At 49.3% G+C, this 9987-nt stretch overlaps 1 protein-coding gene across 1 annotated transcript in view; it reads left to right on the top strand.

The window, feature by feature from the left end:
- Positions 1-179: 179 nt before the first annotated feature.
- Positions 180-9987, top strand: part of LOC122535215 (semaphorin-1A) — a 213924-nt gene continuing 204116 nt past the window's right edge. Inside the window, exon 1 of the mRNA XM_043666562.1 lies at positions 180-303. The gene's annotated coding sequence lies outside the window, so the exon portion shown is untranslated. The remainder of the gene's footprint in view (positions 304-9987) is intronic.

Below are 9987 nucleotides of genomic sequence, written 5' to 3'. Positions count from 1 at the left end.
GCACATCGATTCGCGGCGGCCCTGCAAGCTCGAAAAACTTTCCGTTTCCGCGTTTCTTGCGGCTGCTGATGTTTCTTTTGAAAGTAAACGGTAGTTCGTCACGTTGGCCTGATAGGAGCGCGTGTGGTGCGGTGTAGAAAGTGACCGTTCTATGAACCGATGTGCTAATAGAAACGTGACTGTTGGTTATGCGGTGGTTCCTGTCACGAACAGCAGCCCTTGTTCAACCCCCGTTTCACGAGTCTCGCAGCGACGAAGGAGGGAAGCTCTGCATGATACAAGCGTGGAGGTCACTGCATTGCGGTGAGTACAATGAACGCCGCTGCTTGCTTTCACCGATATATATTTCAGTAGTTCGATTCTTTTTCTGTAAACCGACACAAATCGACAAGGTTCATTACTCTCTCTGTAACAAGCATGGTGTACGTCTGCGATTTTCAAACAGTCGGAGCGCGTTTTATCCATTATTTCTGTCTCTTCGTGTCTTTTCTTTTCAAACGAGACACGCGTATACACCGAATTACGAAAATTTCGATAGAAAGCATCACGTCCATTTCCAAAACGTTCATTTCATGTTAACTGGATAATATCCGAACGACACGAGGAGGACATAAGGAATGAAGCGTGCCAGTGCGAGTTTTCATTCATGCGACGCGTGACGCGACAACGTAGCCCAAGCTAGGGAAAAAAATCTCGTCGGGAAAAACGATGTATCGTAACAACACGGTATATCGGAATGATGCTTTACGCTCATTGCGACGCTCCGATTAAAATCTCTCCCCTTCTGTATCGGTATGGTGGCGTCGAATTTTCGGACGATCCGAAGTCCACGTACGTGTGCATCAAATATTTGTATGCGCACGCAGAAGCACAACCTCGAAGAGTGTCGACGACACCGCGCTGCGACTCCTTTCCACGATCGTGATACGAACTTTCCTCGTGACGTTTTATCCTCAATAGCCACGAGATAAAAGCGTTCCCGATTAATATACACATATACATATATATAAGAGAACGCGTCGATGTACGCGCGGCAGGAAAAAAAGGTCGAGCATCAAAGGGACAATTACCAGCCGTGAAATCTGCTTTATCTCGCGATATTACCAAAGTGTTTTATGCAACGTAGTTGGTAAACAATAAACGTAGACAAGGGAAAATAGAGCCGCTGCACGCATGAGTAAATTGCGGAAAGTGCGTTGAACTCGTAGCACAGGTTGGTCTCTCGTATCGCGGTTCGTGTGCCGAGGTGTATTTGTAATCGATTCGTAGGATCCAAAGGTAAATTCCAGCCATTGTCGTGGCTCCGATATATACGCGGGTGAAAAAAGAAGAAAAGTTTTCTTTTTCACCGGAAAAACGAAACGACGAAACGTCGATCCCCGACTCCTTGGAATTCTGTCACAGCTATTATAATCGTTGTCGTCGTGTAACGCTAATGCAGGCTACGTGCTTGGCCGTAACAAAAGCATCGTCTCCTCCGTTGTTGATCGGTACAAGCTGACACAAGCGACGTCGTTACACGGCGATTGTTCTCCTCTCGTCCCCGGAATATTTATCAACGCGGCACGCTACAGGAACAATCGCATCCGTACACACCAGCCGAGCATCTTTAATAATAGGAAACGCGATTACACGCAGGGCCGTATTGATTTTGGGCGCAAGCCGCGATGCGGCCCCGGTTTGCAACCGGTACCAATGAAGATTAATGGAAAGACGCGCGAGCTTTCCTTTCCTTGCTAACGCGTGTAATCCAGTCTTATACCGCCTTATGCTCTTCTCGTTCGCTACCTTCTCGACCACACGGGGTTTTCATCGAATTCGAGTGTCGGCACGAGAACCATTCTCTCGAAAGTCTCCTCCTTATCTGAAACCTATAAACGTGCTTTCGATAAAAGGCTTTACCCGGTATTTGTTATCGATATGGACCCTTAAAGATCGAGCACCGCCGACGATACGAGAACGTGGCTCGCCGGTTTGAAAAACGGCTCGATGTGTACCGGCATTTCGCCCGCGTTTACTCATATCGCCTCCCCCTTTGATGTTGAATTCAGGGTAGTTTTCGTTTCGTCGGTTTTTAAGGCACGAGCAGTCCTCGGCGACGTTAATGCGATTACCGTCGTTGCTTCGTAAGTTTCTTTACGTACGTTCCTTACGCGTGCCGGAAACACAAGTTGGAGTTGCGAACGAATCCCTTCAAGGTACGCTCGTTAAATTGACACGGAGTTATCTAGTTTTGAGATTGCGCCATTTAACCGAAGGAAACACGCGTCATCTGATTCCCTCGGCAATTATGCGCGTATATATCCTCTACGATAAATCGCGCATGTAATTGCGGTGTCTCTTCAACCGCGTTAAATTATCGCAATGTTGAGTGAAAATGAGGTCACTCGGTGGCTTATTCCTTGGAAGAACCGTGAACCAACCGCGTGGAGCTGGTCGTACTTCAGAAGGCGAAGTCGTTGGAAAGGAGTGGAGAGAATCGTGTACTTGCATGTTTTGACGCACGCAGATTTTCCGGTTAGGCGTCAAAGTCCATAGGTACTCGTGGATCGTGCTCTTAACTTGGATTGCGTGGAAAGTTTGGAATGGTGATTCGCGTGGCAATTTCGTAGCGTATCGAAATGGCGGAGATCTCATGTTCGCCACGATTTCTCGTTCCGTTTCGCTTTGGCCCTCGCGTCGATGCTCCTCGTCAATACGTTTACCGGTCAATCGTTATCGACTTTCCTTTTGCACGGCACCCTTTGTGCGCCGGGTTCTCGCATCAGTGATTCACCATCGCTACGGCACGATAACAATATTTTGTCGACCGATAACGCGATCTTCCCGGACAAAGAGGAACAGAGAGTCAGGGGGGAGGGTGGGGGGGGGGGGGGAGGGGGGCCACCTTAAGCCGTTTGTTCTCGATCTCTTCCTCGCAGGATTGTTCCCTGTTTCTTCGACGTTCCGTCGAGTTTAAAGGGATGAAATACCGGTCGTTTTATTTTTCCTTCCCCTACCACATCCCGTCCACCTCTGCTTCCCTCTCTCCCTCTCTCCCACCGATCATCAGATTATCGTCTTCGTTCTGTCGTCTCCCTTCTGTTTTAAACGTGTCTGCCGTGTGTGCCCGACGGCTCGCGATCAAATACCTTCGATTCGGTACGGTCGTTCGCGCTTTAGATCCGAAACTCGATAAATAAAAATGGAGAAAATCGCTTTCGAAAGAAAACAAACACGGTAGCGGGAAGTGGTAAAGGCTGGCCAATATATATCGTCGCAGGTGGACAAGCGGCGTATTAAAAAAACTAAACTTATCGCGACAATAACAGTTTTTCCACAGTCCGGGGATGGAAGGGTTTCGACGTACAGCCATTTTGTTGGTTTCGTAAAAAAGCGGGTTCTATTCGGGGACAGGCGGCCGGGGTTGAATCGGTTGGGGCAAGCCGATTCGTAAAACTGCCGTTAACGGCTGTCGGATAAAATTCTTTTTGCCAAGGGAAAAACTTTGTTCGCTGGAGGGCGAACGACGAAAGAGAGAGGCGAAAAGAAACGAAAGCGTATCGCGAGAGACGCGCCTCCAGTGTGTTGGTCGTTCCATCAAAGTCGCCCCGTTCAAGGCCGGTCAGGGATACGTCGTTTTCGTCGCTGATCGTTCTTGGTTGCGCGATCAATCGAAGCCTTCTGCCCCCCCCCCCCCTTCCCCTTTCCCCTCGTCCTTTTGCCAATCTTGCGGCCATAGACCTCGCTGTGACAGGATTCTGACACCCTGCCCGTTCGAAATTAACCTCGCAGTATATAGAGAGCCGAATTTGCATCGTATTTGGCTTTCTTTTTTCCTCTTTTTCCTCTCGTCTGCTTTTTTTTTTTTAATAGTTTTTCAGTTTCGTCTCTCTCTCTCCCTCTCTTTCTCTCTCTCTCTCTTTTAAATGAAAAGATCGATAGTCATGGGTTGTCGAACGTCGACGAACGATCAAATAAAATTCTTGAAATTGCGGTTCTTTTTTTACGTCGAACGTGTTTCGCGTACTAGACTTTCAATAGAAAAAAAAAAAAAAAGAGAAAGAAATATATGTATCGCACAGTTAGTTACCAATTTTCGATCGTGTTTCGTACAATAAGCAAGCCGGAAGCAGCGCTCGTTGGGAACCGCGAGACGGGGAGAGTGAATAAAATTTCTTCGGGCATGCGATAAATTCTGCCGAGTGTGAAAGATGATCCGAGCGAGAAACAGTCGCGCGAATAAACTCCGGTCGTTGTTTTCCGCCGATAGGTCGGCCCGTCGATAGGTGGTTATCGTATAAGCAAATTTTCCACGTCGCGATGTTGCGTTACGGGTAGGTTCAAAGCCGAAGCTCGTGGATCGGCTCGACTGCGACTTTCACGAGATCGTGCATGCATCCCGACATCTCACCTCGCGATATATTACTCCGTGGCAATGTAGACGCGTGTGTATAGCTTATCAGAGGAGACTGAGGTCTCTCTCGAAAATGGATGCAATTCCAGGGGCGTACCGAGCGTTCCGCTCGCGTTTAGTACCGCGATCTTCCACCGTAGGTACATATGTGTATACATACATAGCCCAGGTCCAAACCTAATATCGTGTTTTGACCTCTCTCTCTCTCTCTCTCTCTCTCTCTCTCTCTCTCTCTCTCTCACCTTCTCTCACAGATACATACACTCTCACTTACTCTCTCAGTCAACCCCTCTGCTCACTCCCAACCCCCAAGCTCCTCCTCCTCCTCCCTCATTCTCCCGCTTCTCTCTCCGGGCGTAATCGTCGTCCTCATCCGCTCGCCTCCTCCCCCCGTCCCTGTCTCGCTTTTGTGCTTGCATAGGACGACACCCACAGGCAGTCACCGGCACACAAGTTTGATGTTTACTGGCTGCGGTGGTGCGTATCGTACACACTCGCGTGTGCACAGGCACAAAGTGTTAAAAAGCTCGTGTAACCGCAATGCGGATATCTCGTGTGCACTGCCGTCGCGCATATGTAGATCGTGATGGGTTCACCTCTGATTCGACTCGCTCGTTGTTTTCTTCCGATCGGTCGCCGCAAACGACGATCGAACTCTCGGTGAACCCTGTGCCAGATTTTCGATCCGTCCGTTTGCGCGCCGGCTGTATCACTTCTACCGCCTGCTATCCCTTTGTATGTATGTATGTACGTACGTACGCGCGGTATACGTCATATCGTATCGTTAAGGCGTCGACGCTCTTTCCAATCGTTCACCGGCAATTCCTCCCGGCAAATCGGATCCTTTTTAACAAACGATCCGGCCTTTTTCCTTCGTCCGGCCTCGTGAAACGCGTTAGCCGCCGATCGCGGGCACAACGGGATCCGTTGGAAAATCGAGCTGTCACGCCGATAATGCGCATAGTTTTCCACCGGGTATTACAAGCTAGCCGACTTCTCTCTCTCTCTCTCTCTCTCTCTCTCTCTCTCTCTCTCTCTCGTTTGTTCTTTGATTTTCCGCGGCCGCGTGTTTCACTCGTTCCTACCTCTCCTCCTCCTCCTCCTCCTCCTCCTTCGTTCGCTGTTGGCTTCTATTATCGTCGCACGACGATATAAAGCCCCGTGGAAAATAGGAGTTTGATTGGGACAGAAGAAATTCCAATCGGGATCGGCTGTGTGTTGTCGACTACGACTTCGCCGCTGTCGCTGCGAGGACGAGGAGGAACGCTGATACCGCTGCCAACGACGGCTTTTCTCGTAAATAACATTTGCCTCCCCCGCGTACAAACGAAGTTACGACCGTGGAACTTTGCATGAAACGAAAGACACACCGTCTGGCGGGGAACGTAGAACGGAAAGAAAGAAACGCAGAACGAAAGAAAGATAACGGCGCGTAGCGAAAGGGCGCTTTGGTTGTTGCGTGCAAACAAACGGCGATTTACACAGCGTCGAAGACTCGGTCGAAGTGGATCTCGGGGAAAATCGAGGAGGAATATGCATAGCCGAGAAGCAAGCCTCCGCTCGCGAGAACTCTGCTGCCACCGCGGTTTAACTTATTCGCGAGCGGCGCGTAAGTTGGGAATTCTGGCTCTCTCGTGGAATTGCAGTTTTCCTCTCGGAGCAACAAAAAGGGAAACCGTGGAAATTTGTAACGATCGTAGTTGGAGAGCGAGCGTTAATGTTGTTAACGAGGGACGACAGCGAGCCTTTCGATTCGCGAGTTGTTTTTGGTGAGAGGTATTCGATAAACGGCGAAACGAGGAAAGACTCGGCGGAGCCGCTTTAAAGAATCCGGCAGGACCGAAAATGCATGCTACCGAGGACGCGACACGGGCAGAAACGAAAAGTCACGGTGCTGGTAACAGGATTTATCGCGTTCTTAGATCGTGCATCATGATACCCGGTGAATTTACAGCTGGTTCCCGTGCACACACTAGGGAAAAATCGATGAAGAGAATATTGGAAGAGACTTTCGGGCCGAGAATACGAAGCGATTTTCGCCGAGGCTAGACCGGATCCTCGGCTTTCCGAGATATTTTCCCGGGGCAAACCGGTACAACGTGTTTTTCGCCGGCGTTCGATTTACAAAATATTGCAACTTTCGAAAAATACGTGCCGCGACGAAACAGAACTGAGGATTTTAGCTTGTCTGAGGTGCAAAATTGGGAAAAAGGATGACGAGGTATTTTGAGATACTAAAGGGAAAGAAACAGGGGTGGATAGAAATGGTGAATAGACTGCAGAATTGGGAGAAAAGAGGAGAAGGAAAGCCAGAGGATCGAATGCGTTAGCATTCATGCAGACGACCGGGGGAGCACCGATTTTCGTCGATACTTTCGGTCTTCTCCATTCCGGGCTTTCCCCTTGGCCCCTTCGGATAGCTCAACCGCCGCGTTGCTGTACTTTCGGACGCGACTTAATCACCATGAAGGCCACCCTCTCGCCAGTCGACGAGAAAGGATCCGCTCTTTATCTCGATGGCACACGTTGCGTTGCCGTTAGGATTATTCCGTATCCGTTCAATCGCTTCGTTAACTTCGTTCATAGAATTACGAGATGGAACGGTAACCGGACGCGATCGATATCTAACCAAAACCACCCCGTACACAGTTTTCTCTGTTTGTTTAATACCGCGTACAGAATTTTTACCACCGATACGGTGATGTTAGAAGGATTAAGTCGTACAATGGCACAGAGGATACACGGATCGGCGCCGAAAATCGCCGAAAACGGGAATTTTATTGCTACGAGTGTTTGTGTGTTTCACGATAGCGTGGAATGATTAACACAGATTGACCCGTGACCCCGGAAGGAAATTTCAGCATCACGGGACATTGCAAAGGACGTGGATGTCGGGCGATGAAAAGTAAGAGGAGAGATTAAAAAAAAGAAAGAAAGAATAAAAAAAAAAGAAATTCCAGGGATAAAAACAGCCGTGCAAGGCGACTGAAAAGAGTGAAAAGGCTGAAAAAACAAGTGTGACAAGAGGAGGAGAATGACCGCAGGTCGCGCGGAAAAGTGACGCTTCCGCGAATGAAAATACGATGGACGTCGTTTGAGAATGTCCTTGAATGAAAATAACCTTGAAATTCCTAGGGTTCCAAGGGGTCACGCGCTGGAAATCTGGCTTTAGTTCCAGGTCCTGTACAACCAGCCTGCAAAGTTTCTAAAACGCGATACGACGTGGGTGTGCCGAACTTATTACGCCGGTCGTTGTTCAACATACCTGGGCGTGCTATTCGAAATTTCGGCTCGCAATTCGTTGCTTGTTTCTTTACGCAATTAACGAGAGGAGATTTCTTGTGGCGATAATTCGATCGATCGAGAGAGAGAGAAAAAGAGAGAGAGAGAGAGAGAGAGAGAGAGAGTTCTCGCGTTCTCTACGACCTCGTTTCTCCTACACAAAACCTTGCGCGTATATGTTATTGAAATTCACGTGCAGTATCTATATATATACGCCGCCTATCTATGCACATTGTGTACGATGAATTTCTGTACCGGGGATTACGTACAGTTGACCCACATGCACGCGTGGTAGTCGGAACTTTAGTCCTGGCTCGGTACTTCATAAATATGCTACCTATAACCATCAAATTCTAACCAGGCGATTACGGTTATGGCTTTATTCTCCGTCCTGTGTAACGACAGCCGCGCGCGTACACGAGCTCACCAATAAAGTCTGTTGAAGCGTGTATTTACGCAGCTTTCGATTTTTCATGATTCCTCAAGCGTACCGAGGTTGCGCGTGAATATTGCACCGCCGCACTCTCTTCGTCCTAATAGCAACAAACTCGCGTCACACGCGCAAAATAAAAAGGATGAGAATATCATCCAAGAATGGTTCTTTCGATTTCACACCTTGACAACTCTTGAGCGTTCGTTCGAAACTCGAAGGTTCAACGTGTTGCAGGAACTAATTACACTTATCGTCAGAGAAATTGTCGAAAAAGATACGCGCGACGAATCCGTGCTTGTACATTCTCGCGCGAGAGATTCGCGACCGACAAGGCCTATTCAGCTTTTGACGTATTTTCCCTCTTTGTGTGCGCGCACGTGTAATATATTCCGTTCTTCCGTCTGCGCTACTCTTTTGCGCGAACATCCTCAGTAATTATCCCTTGCCTTTTGCGCGAGAGGTGCGTTACCGTGAACGAGACGCAACGAATTACGTGTACGCTAGCGACACTAGGCGGTTATATTTATCGTTTCCAGATACAGCTACGCTCGCAGACGCCGCTCGCAGAGCCTCCTCCTTCTTTGCGCCGTTTCTCTTCACCTCGTATCTTCCTTCCTTCCAGTTTGTCGGCCTCCTCTGGAATAATTTCATCGCGAAACGCAACCTGCACCACCGCGGCGCGGTGGTACTTTCGCCGAAAATTCGTTTCACCATTTAGTGCGTCCCAACGAGAAATTTTGCGACGTTGTCTTTTGCGTGCCTTTCCCGAGAACGCGGTTTGTCCTCGCGATACTTTTCCACGACCGGGGCGCTAGGAGAAACACATAGGTGAAACATCGCGCGCGATTTCATGCCAAGCTTCCCGCGTTCCCTCGCATGAAATTTGCGCGAACGCTTAAGAAACGATCAAATTAAACCCGCCTCGACGGAGCTCGTTTCTCCGCCGCTATTTTTGTTATCTTCGTACTTAACGACGCACAATATAATCTCCGCCTCCCCCCCCCCCCTCCGTTATCCGTCCCGTCATTCATTTCGCGTTAGCACCAAAGCTGGGGAGTCTTATCCCGTCGAGCGGTGTGAAGTTTTTATGAAAAAAAGAAATCGTTCTATCGTTGGCGTCCCGTCGACTTCTATTTTCCACCCGAGTTCTATCTCTCGGTGACGCGGACGAAGCTCTCTCGGCTTCGACCCTCTCCCTCCCTTCTCTCCCTTTGCCCTCGCGAGTCGGCACCGTGCGACGCGTTCGCTAGAAACGCGGAGAGAAACGCTTAGCTGGCACTTAGACTCGACGCGGATGCTAGCTTGGATCTCTCGTCTCTCCACGCGCGTAAGCATTCTACGGATCGGGCGAGGCCACAGTTGCAGCGTGCACTTTCCGTTGTGTGCTCTCTCGATGACACGCGCGCGCGAAGCATGAAAAAGAAGAAAAAAAAAAAAAGATTGTCGCGCCATCGAAACGAGCGGGCCAGTTTATTTGGGAAACGGACGCAGCTTTCACGGCTGCGAGAAAGTGAAGAAAAAGAGAACTTACCCCTCGATGGGGAGAAACTCCGAAATCCAGAGTAAGAAGATTTGTACGAATAAGTTTCTTCGTAAGGGTGGGAAATACGATGCTCGAGTTTGATACGGTACGCGTGTACACTTTTGTATCCGCCGCGTGGCCTTAAACCCCACCCCTCTTCTGGCTCGTGACCCGTGCAAATCGTAACACGCGTGTATTTCACGTTCTACCTACGCGTAACTCTCCCTGCGATATATTTCACGTTCGGGCAATTTAGGTTAAATACCAGGTCAACGACTGGAAGGACGACGGGGGTTCGAAGTTCGAAAGGGGCACGGACGACGCCCGTGATCCTTCCTGTACACGTGGACGGAT

This window comes from Frieseomelitta varia, unplaced genomic scaffold (genome assembly GCF_011392965.1).
Source record: "Frieseomelitta varia isolate USP_RPSP 00005682 unplaced genomic scaffold, Fvar_1.2 scaffold_682, whole genome shotgun sequence".
NCBI lineage: Eukaryota > Metazoa > Arthropoda > Insecta > Hymenoptera > Apidae > Frieseomelitta > Frieseomelitta varia.
The sequence above is the reverse complement of the archived record's forward strand: the minus strand, read 5'-3'. Positions and strand labels throughout refer to the sequence as shown.